At 33.4% G+C, this 11,393-nt stretch overlaps 1 long non-coding RNA gene across 1 annotated transcript; it reads right to left on the bottom strand.

Moving 5' to 3' along the window:
- Positions 1-410: 410 nt before the first annotated feature.
- Positions 411-5,606, bottom strand: LOC149414057 (uncharacterized). The gene is made up of 3 exons (XR_016304063.1): positions 5,564-5,606; positions 2,477-2,682; positions 411-1,462 (listed from the first exon to the last, which is right to left on the bottom strand). It is a non-coding gene; the product is annotated as an uncharacterized LOC149414057 (long non-coding RNA).
- Positions 5,607-11,393: the final 5,787 nt, after the last annotated feature.

Below are 11,393 nucleotides of genomic sequence, written 5' to 3'. Positions count from 1 at the left end.
TCGCGGTTTCCACTAAATGATTCAGAGAATGTGTGAGTTGTGTTTCCATAAAAAAACTGGAGAAAACATTCCATTACTGAACGAATTTTTGCATAAACATAAGATTTTAACGGAGATCAATCTAACCAGAGGAGGCAATGATTCCACCCAGTAACGAACGTCTTCTTCGGTTTAGTGTGAAGCCACGACTCACTGTGAGACTCCTACACATCTGACGGATCTTTTTATTTATTTTTTATTGTTGATACATTATTTTACAATTTTCATATTCTAATTCAGTAATGTTGACCTCACTGGGTTGTTTACCCGTGCTGAGGCCCCCATTTTATACTATAAGAATTTATACATTTAAAAAAAGAAAAACAACATTAAAATAAAGATAAATTTAAACTACAAATAAAGGTTAAGAATTAAAATATAATTATCACACTGAAAGAAAAATATTAAAAGAGAATGTAAATCGGCATTTATAATGAATTAATTAATTGATCTAAACGTTACTTTCATAAAAAAGTAAGGAAAAACAGTTTTTTTCTTTATTTACTGTGAGTCAGCATGTGCTTCTTTAAATGTGAGATTTGTGAGAACACGTAGTAACACTCGGAACACTTAAACGGTTTTTCTCCACTATGAGTCAGCATGTGCTTGCTTAAATCCGACTTTCGAACACAAGAATAGTTGCAGTCGGAACATGAGAATGGATTTTTTCCACTGTGAGTAATCATGTGCTCCTTTAAAGAGGACTTTCGGGAGCAAGAATAGTGGCAGTTGGGGCATGATAATGGTTTTTCTCCACTATGAGTAAACATGTGCCTATTTAAAGACGACTTTCGGGAACAAGAAAAGTTGCATTCGGAACACGAGAAAGGTTTTTCTCCACTATGAGTAAGCAAATGTTTTCTTAAATCCGACCTTCGAAAACAAGAATAGTTACAGTCGGAACACGAGAACGTTTTTTCACCACTGTGTGTAAAGATGTGCATCTTTAATGATAACTTCCGAGAGCAAGAGAAGTCGCAGTCGGAACACGAAAGAAGTTTTTCTCTACTATGAGTTAACATATGCTTCCTTAAATTAGACCTTCGTAGACAAGAATAGACACACTCTGAACACGAGAACGGTTTTTTGCCACCGTGAAGAATCATGTGCTCCTTTAAAGAATACTTCAGGAAACAAGAATAGTCGCATTCTAAACACGAGAATGGTTTAGTTCCACTGTGAGTCAGCACATGCCTCTTTAAGGTTGACTTAAATGAACAAGAATAGTTGCAGTCGGGACACAAGAATGGTTTCTCGCCACTATGAGTCATCATGTGTTGCTGTAAATGTGCCTTTCGTGAACACGAATAGTTGCACTCAGAACACGTGAATGGTTTTGTGGATGAAACAACCGGCTCATTATCATTGTATTTTTTTATTAAACTTATATCACGCTCGCCATGCTGTTGGTTTGTATTAGAATCTGTAAACAAAGAAAAATAATTAAACATATTTCGCAAGTAATACCTTTATGTGAGAATTATGCTAAATTATGTACTAAAACGTTTTTAAAATTCAACGCAGAAATAAGCGAATAGAAAGTAATCGTAAATATGCAACGAATATATTAGAAACAAAATAACTATATTTTTTCTGACATTTTTGTACTACTGGAATTGGACCTGGTTTTAGAAAATTTATTCATTATAGTGATTTTAACACGTGTTTCGGTAGATATTTTACAAACAAATTTTAAGGAGTTATAAACGTAAGACAATAATTAAAAAAATATTGAAGTATCTTTTGAAGATTATAACACCACAATGTAAGTTTTAAATTATTAAAAAAAAATCTTACAAATTAAATTTAAAAATTTTCTGATCATATAAATCTTAAAATTATGGGAATTAATTGAAGATATTAATAGTAATTCTGATTGAGAACGTCAATAAAATAAAATATAAGTAGGTCTCAGTAGCTCAATCGGTCAAACATAGATAAAGTTTTTAAAGTCGCTCGTCGATGTTTTTATATTGTAAACTGTAGTTTATTACACATTACACGAAACTAAAAACCAAAATTAATTAGACAAAAGTATTATAAAAGTCAATGTCCGTTCACTTCCTTTCGTTTAGTATAAAAATATTTGCTAAAAAATTTGCTAAATGTTTCCATTGAATTATTTTTAAAAAATCGGGAGAGTTTATGGTATTTTTTTAAAGCAAACTTTTACTTTCTTTCTAACACTGGGTAAAACATATTTCTCTCAATAAAACAAAATGAGATAGCATTACTTTTATGAGATCGTGTTAGACTTGGATAAGTTAAATCTCCCAAAAAGACTCCACGGTTGTTTCTTGTCTCTGAAGAATATCTCACAAAATTGCCCAAGGGTGTAATGAACCAAACGGCCACCCTCTTGAAACGGAAAATATAATCACATTTATAGACAGACAAAATGCCAAACGTTATAGCTTGTTTATTCGTCTTATCTTACCTGCTGCTGTCGAATCACTTCTTTCGGAGTATTCCAAACATTCTCTCTTTATATTCGGTATTTCTATTTCAATATATGTGTGCGGAATTTCATCTGCGCTCTCTCCTTCATTATCTGGCTCTATCTTCACGGTGACACTATCTGCGTTCGGAAGGTCCATGATACAGCTGTGCTAGTAATACTGTGAAGCTCGCAATAATTTAGACCTGCAAGTTATTTAGGTGTTATTATATACTCAAAGCTGAATAATGCACTTTACAAAATATTGTAAGACAATATACAGTACATTTGCATCACCGCAGTTCTTCATGACGGTGAAGCAAACCAATTATTTAGTTTTAGATATAAAATTAGCAGGGATGATGTTGAAGGAACTAAAAAGAAATGTAAATTAAAATAACGTGAACGAGAAATTCAAAGCAAATAAGATATCCAACAAGCAAAACATCAAGCACCCAGAAATCTATCTTGTACCAGGCATGTATAGTAAAATTCAGAAATAAATTACTGCGAATGAAATACGCTCTCATTAAAGAGAAATATTTTAATGTTATAATTTGTCAACTGTTTAGTTTCACTATAATTTTAATAGTATAAAATAAAGTCGCTCTCCGCGTCTGTCTGTTTGTGCGCTTAGTTCTTCTAAACCACACAACGGATTTTGAAAGGGTTTTCACTATCATTTAGATAATTTCTTCCGGAAGGTTTATGTATATAACATGCATATTATAAGTAGAGAAAAGTTGATGTTTTGTAATTAAATCGTAAAAAAATACTGGCGCTTACATTGCTAACGCTGGCTAAACCTTATGATATACATCAATATAATGTACATTTTTAAAAGGCCTACAGAAAAGTCTGCGACGGTATATGTCTATATCCTAAGGATAACTCCCAGCAACGCCGGGTATAGGTACGTCAGATTCTTTAAAATAAACAAATGGAAAAAATAAATATATCGGCCAAAATTATAGGTGTTGAGTTTGAGATTGAATATACTTATTGAAAACATGTTAGTCGAATGATTTCGAATTTATATTTGAAAAATTATAAGCAAATGCGATAACGCGAGTTAACTAAATGGAAATTACTTATGTTATAAAAAAATCACTGTTATCAAACACATTTAAAAATAAAATGTTAATCTGAAAAAAAAACATGGTAAAAATAATATAAAAACATCTCACGATCATGTTGCAGTATTTATTTCAATGAGGAATTGTTATTAGTGTTATTAGTGAGGAGGAACAAAAAGTTTTCGATAAATTTGTCGAATTCCACTGCACGCGTAGTGCGCAAAAATATATAAATAGCACTTGGTATCAACTTTATTAATTAAGAACTAACTATTTATGTCGTGAGAGATGGAAGAAAGATTTATTTATGTTGAATTTTTCTCAATCAGAGTTAAGTTTGAAGGTTAGGAAATACGCTTAAATGATTGAAATAACCTTAACATCAAAAAACCTATTTGTGCATGTTTACTTAAATACCTGACCTGAATAGTTGTCTCTATTATATATTGAAGTTGAAATCAAGTGTTGCGGGCAACGGAATTCTAAAGTTGAAGTTTAATAAAATTGCATTTGAAGAAAGCTCATAATTTTTATGGGCGCTAATTTGAAACTTAGGTTCAAACTATAAAAGTCATTTTTTCTGGCTCTATGTTACCAAACGTGCTGAAATATTGGAATCACTATCCGAATTATGGTTTAAACGGAAATCAGTCACAAATTTTGCAAAAAAGTGCATTTGAAGAAAGCTCATATTTTTTATGGGTGCTTATTTGAGACTTACGTTAGAATTTTAAAAGCCATTTTTTTCTACGAAGAAAAATCATAAAATTAAGGGCACTTTCATGACATGGGTTTGAACATTAAAAACCATTTTTTCGGGCTCTATAGTACCAAATGTGCTAAAATTTTGGAATCATGACCAGAATCATAGTCAAAACCGAAATCAAAAAACAGTCACAAAAACTGCATAAAATTTCTTTTGAAGAAAAATCATAAAATTAACAGTCACTATTGCAAGACTTGGGTTCGGACTTTTTCTGGCTCTATGGTACCAAACGGGCTGAAATTTAATAATCATGATCAGAATCTTGGTCCAAACCGAAATCACTCACAAAATCTACAAGTTTTCTAAACTAGTTGAAAAAATGTTTTTGCTAATGGGAAGTGTAATGGTTCTTCCACACCAACGCCAACCTTCCAACTCCGAACTTAGTTCGGAGTTGGAAGGTTGGCCGATCGTGTGGTGGCCACCTAGAGAAACTGCTGCCAACCCTCCAACTCCGAACGTTTGAACGAATCCGAGTCCGACAATATTAAATCGTTACTCCACTCTGCCATTATGTGTTAACGGATTGGCGCGAAAAAGATAATACGTAAACGTCACTTATACGCAAATGTCACTTTTGTTATGATTGCCTGCCGTTCGCAGAGATGTGTCGGTTCGTGCGGGTTGCCATAGAGTTGGCCGTAGCGATCGCCTCGAAGGCGATCCCCGGCCAACTCAAACACCAACCTTCCAACCCGAACTTCCAACGCACGAACTTCCCCTCCACACGATCGTCCAAACGTTTGAAGTTGGAAGGTTGGCTTCGGTGTGGACCAAGCATAATGCTTGGTCCACACCGAAGCCAACCTTCCAACTTCAAACGTTTGGACGATCGTGTGGAGGGGTAGTTCGTGCGTTGGAAGTTCGGGTTGGAAGGTTGGTGTTTGAGTTGGCCTGGGATCGCCTTCGAGGTGATCGCTACGGCCAACTCTATGGCCAACCCGCACGAACCGGCCGTCCGAGCTGTCCACACATCTCTGCGAACGGCAGGCAATCAAAAGTGACATTTGCGTATAAGTGACGTTTACGTATTATCTTTTTCGCGCCAATCCGTTAACACATAATGGCAGAGTGGAGTAACGATTTAATATTGTCGGACTCCGATTCGTTCAAACGTTCGGAGTTGGAGGGTTGTTTCTCTAGGTGGCCACCACACGATCGGCCAACGGTTGGCGTTGGTGTGGAAGAATCATAATAATATTATTGAAACGTGTAGTAATTCATTATAAATACTGCAAAACTCACGTTTATTCGGAATAGCACGACATTAAATGAGGCGCTGTCAAATTTTTGCATTCCTGTGTTTTCCATAGACATAATTCAATTTTATATAGACAATTCTGAAAAAAATACAATATTAACAGTACCTACTTGACAAAGTAAGATATTAATAAGATGCGGGGCATTTATGAAACACGGCATGCACTAATCCTCAAAAATACTTATTTCGTGATTGTATCGTGTATTGTGTAACTCTGGATTTGTTTTGAATTTAAGTATCATTAAAAAATATTTTAATGCGCATGTCAACCATACTTTGAGGTGTGATATAAAAATAAAATAAAATACGTCCTTTTTAAAATGATGTTAAAAACAAATATTTATTATTATTCATTATTTATCAATATCGACATATTTAATATAAGTTTACCTGTGTTCAAGAGATAGCTGAATGACATTTTTATGTAGCATATTTAAAGAGCGATTGAGTATATTTGTTGTTTTATTTATTCATTTATTTAACGCCCAGAGGGCTTTTACATGTAGGTGGTACAATTTTTATGACAGACAATTTTGAAACATGAGAAAGAAATAATAAAAATAAAATTATATTAAAAAATAATATATGCAAGAAACAAAATTAAAAAGAACACGAACATACATTTAAAAAAATACAACAATTTGACTGGTTTACAAAAATACAACTTACAGTTTACTTGAAGATATGTTGTGAACTTAAAAAATTTTGTTATATTTTTGTTGATGTTTTAAAAATAAAAACCTTCTGTTGGCACTGTATTATGTAGTAAATGATGTAACATATGTATCATGTAAAAGCTCATCAGGGCGTTTAAATTAATAAATAAATTATTTATTAATATAGATTTCGTAACCTCCATCCCTCGGTGCTTAGAGAAATAGAAGAAATAGCAAGTTTCAATATAATAATAAATTGAGTAAAACATCAGAATCAACAGACTTTGGAATTCCGCAAGGTACGACATTAGGTCCCATACTTTTTATTTTACACGTAAATGAAATCATCAATATATTTATCAATTGGTGCAAATATTATAACCCTATGCGATGATAAAGTTGTAAATTTGGAAGAAAACACAAGGAACGAAACAGAAGTAACACGCTAATGCTAATTTTACTAGCTATTAATTAACAAAGTGAATTACACGGTAAATAGAAGATTTTAGACTAAAAATTATTTAATAGACTTATAAGTTCTATTCTTTCTCTATTTTATATTTCATTTTGCTTATTATTATTCCTGATATTTCGCTAGTCACATCTCCACCTAGTAAAAATTAAACTTTGATTTGGCCATCCTGTGAACGTTTTTAAAGTGTTAAAACCATTTGCATTCGAAAGGTTTTTGATATTTGCATACCGCCAAATCAAAGCATTTTTAAGAAAATAAACCATTTGAATTGAAAAACAAAAATTAAAAAAAACTTTTTTGTTAAATTACTATTTTTTTATATGATATTTTACATAACAATCCCCAATCTGACGTCCAACCTGCACAGTACTTCTTAGTTCGAGAATTTAGAATGTGCACATAATTTATAAGTTAGCTTCTGCAGGGAGAGTAGCAGAGCCTCGTCAAAATGGAGTACTTCGTTGATAATCTCCTACTAACTGATCGACCAATAATTTGCATGCGCTAACAGAGGACAACCGACTACTGACTGCGGAATCAATACGGCGAATGAAATAAACGAAGCCGGTCTACATGCAACTTGTCACAGCAGCAAAATGCCACAACTAGAATTACGCTACTTGAATTTTTTTCGCTGTCAAATACGATTCAAGCGGGATTGAATCAGAATTGGATTTTAATGACTTATACATCTTTCGATCAAATTCCGTAACGCATTACTATTTAAATAAATTAAACGAAAATACCAGGTTTTAAGTCACTTTATTGATTTATTTTATTTTCAACTGGTTTAGGAATCTCCGTACAACTGACTGTTATAGAAAAAATAATTAATTTACTAAATACAATAAAATAAATCAATAAAGTAACTCAAAACCAAGTATTTTCTTTGCATTTATTTGAAATGTCAAGTCACAACGTGTTTACTTTTTTATGAAAAATCATTACTGTTTAATTGTATTAATTAGAGATGTGCCGATTATGACTTTCGCCGACTAGCCGACTAGCCGATTAGTCGGTTGTAATAAGACCGACTAGTCGGCTAAGCCGATTACGGTTTCGGGGATAGTTGTAGGTACCCTGAAATGTCGCGCATGGCCAAAGTGTACCTCTGCTGTCCCGCAGTCCCTGCTGTTTACAGTGAGAAGCTGGAAACAGAGGCCGGAAACATATATGAAACAAAAAGAAATCGATTGCTACCAGAAAGGGCAGAAGCTTTAGTCTTCTTATGTCATAATTTACCCTTAATTAAAAAATATAAGTAAGTTATAAAAAATATGAGGAGATTATGATATTTTTGGTTGTCACAATTGTGACTTTGATTTGATTAGATTATGTAGGTATGGTTATAAGAAATATGTTTTTTTCATTTTTTTTTTGTTTTTATCAAACAGTTCATGTTTAGAATTTTTGTATATTTTATATATTTTTGTATTGCCGGAAACCCGGGCGTTTATTGCAATTACATGTTTAACATAACAAATGTGAATGTAACCCGCCTCACTAGAAGGTTTCTGTTCTGAGGCGGGTACATATATTACTGTGCATCTTGTACATACAATTTTGCTTTAATACATATAACTGAGTTTGTTAATTTAAAAAATCTACTTTTTATTTTAATAATAAGAAATACTTATAAATGTTCATTGAAGATAAGAAGATATTATGTTGTTTTTTATGTTAATTAGGATAGGTACCTACATAGACATATGAATATTAGTAGACCTGCCCTAAGTGATTAAAAGCGTATTATCCCCACTCCCCATACCGGTTCCATTGGAGCCGGCTGGGCTAGAGTATGGCCTCAAGTGAAATTTGAAAACGTGACGTCATCATTCTTGTGCGAACTATGGTCGAGGCATCATCGGTTCATTTTACGAAATAACACGGCAAAATGTTGACTTGTGATATGAAAACTTGTAAAAATAGATGTGAAAAAGAGAATAAACCCAATTGTCGTATTACATTCCATAAGTAAGCATTATTTTACTTTATTTTAAGCTTATTCACACCGTATTATATGGATCAGTTTTAGAAACATATACTATCACATCACAATGTAGCGATTCTCAAGTGTGCTCATCGTTGTTTACTGGGGTAAGTAAATTATGAAACATTTGTAAAAGTGTCTTAACTAAATACTCTGAAACTAACTAGGACTCTGCAAACAGAAGAAATTTACTTTGCCGAATTTGGACTTCGCAAATTAGTTCATAACGTGGCGAGTAATTTGCGCTCCCATGTAAAAATGTCTATTCATTCAAAAGCAGATTTTACTTTTAAGAAGTAAATAGTGATATTATAATGCGAGATGCCTATTTACTGTCAGATTGATTTATTGACGAATCACAGTCAGCTTCACCCCCTTCGTTCTTCAACAGTTGATTTTACCCCTCGCCATTATCTTCTCGTCTATTAATTCCTATGTCTGTGGATAGGTACTAATTTTGTTCAATAAATGTCATAATTATGTTTTCTTTACAAGCAAGTAATTTTAAAAACTGATTACCAAAGGAAAGATTGCTTTACATTTTTTAATGTATAAGACTGATTATAAAATAAAAAAAATAATATATAATCAAGGTTTTTATTTCATGTAGTTCCCCCGCATTCATATTATTGAGAAATACATACAACGTAAGAAGCCGGATAGTCGGCGCTCTTTGCCGATTAGTCGCCGACTAATCGACGACTACAATAGTGGCCGGATAGTCGGCTTTACCGACTAGTCGGGACATCTCCAGTATTAATGTGATTTTGGTTAAATTATATTGAAAAGTTAAAAAGAAACAATTTTATGACAGATAAGAGATAATTAATTTTCATATTTTTTCGACTAAATAATACTGAATCGCAAAAAATTATTAAACATATTTACCTTTCGCCCATTCAGTATTACAATACCGGATGGTTGACTGGAGGGTTCTTATAAATCAGCCGTGGGGAATCTCCGGTTCGCGGCCCGCGAATCTTTTTGGTGTGGCCCGCGAGTCTTTCAGATACATTTTTAAGACATTATCCCAGAAAAAGTACACCCAGTTGTAAGATTTTTTTACGTATTCACCTACGTTTATAGAAAGCAGTTTAGACACAAATACACAGGCGATTCGATATCCCTTTTTAATTTCTTACTCGCAATTAAAAAGCAATCTGGAAAAGTTTCCTCTCTAGCCAGTAGTTGCATATTTTTCACTCCACACTAGTAAGTAGGTAAGTTAAGATTATTTTATTTATAGATTTTAAAAGCTACATGCATTATTATACGAGCATAGATAGCAAAAAAATCCACAAAAAACAATAACTAAATCATAAATTTATTGCAAAACATTTTACTAAATATTTTGTGGCACCCTAACATGAGAGAAAAAATAGAGCTCGCCATTAGAGAAGCGAAGATGTAAAACAAAAAGAATTAATCATTATTAATAATATAGTATTTTAGGACCAGCACTCATGACGGTCCAAGTTATGAAAAAAATCATTCCTTTCTTGGTTGCTATTGAATCAACAGCTCATAATATAAAACGGTAAAATTTTCATAGGGCTGTTTAGTGATAAAATGACCTCAAAGGTGCATTGCATTTTCGTATTAATTTTCTCTTCGTGATAATCAAAAATTAAAAAATTTTACCTACTTGTAAATTTCCAGAAATTACTGTTATATGATAATAATGAATAAAAGTAATATTAACATTGACTAAACTGAAGGTGATTTATATTTCGATTTTTAAAAAGGGCGAATAGATAAAGGAGATTTTTTTATCTTCTGTGAGTCAGCATGTGCGCCTTTAAATGCGCACTTAGTGAGCACACATAACTGCAGTGAGAACAACAAAATGGTTTTTCTCCACTATGAGTTAACGCGTGTTTTTTTAATCGAGACTTTTCCGAGCACATGTAGGAACATTCTAAACACTTAAAGGGTTTTTCTCCACTGTGCGTCCGCATGTGTATCTTTAAATGCGAACTTCGTGAGCACACGTAACTGCAGTTAGTACACGAGAAAGGCTTTTCGACACTGTGAGTAAACATGTGACTCTTTAATCGAGACTTTTGTGAACAAACGTAGTCGCAATTCGAACATGAAAATGGTTTTTCTCCACTGTGGGTAAATATGTGCTTCTTTAAATCCCACTTTCTGGAGCACGAGTAGTTACAGTCAGAACATGAGAACGGTTTTTCTTCACTGTGGGTAATCATGTGTTTACGTAAATCAGAATTTTGGGAACAAGAAAAATTGCAAGCAGAACACGACGATGGTTTTTCTCCACTGTGAGTAAGCATATGCCTTTTTAATTTGGACTTAAATGAACACGAATAATTGCAATCGGGACATGATAGTGGCTTTTCTCCACTGTGAACCATCTTATGTTGTAATAAAACGGATCTAAACAAACAAGAATACGGGCATTCGGAGCAGGAGAATGGTTTTTTTCCACCGTGGGAAAAAAGCATGTGTCTCTTTAAATTAGACTTTTGTGAACACGAAAAGTTGCAGTTTGGGCATGAAAATGGTTTTTCGCCACTATGAATCAACATGTGTGGCTTTAAATGCGCCTTTCGTGAACACGAATAGTTGCACTCAGAACACATGAACGGTTTCAAGGACGAAACAACCGGCTTTCTTGAATTACTTCCATGCTCGCCGTGCCTCTGAAGTTGCTCCGGATGTTTAGAATCTGT

This window comes from Hesperophylax consimilis, chromosome 20 (assembly GCF_061612785.1).
Source record: "Hesperophylax consimilis isolate HC1 chromosome 20, BYU_Hcon_1.0, whole genome shotgun sequence".
NCBI classification, from domain to species: Eukaryota; Metazoa; Arthropoda; class Insecta; order Trichoptera; family Limnephilidae; genus Hesperophylax; species Hesperophylax consimilis.
This window is presented reverse-complemented; position numbering and strand designations above follow the sequence as displayed.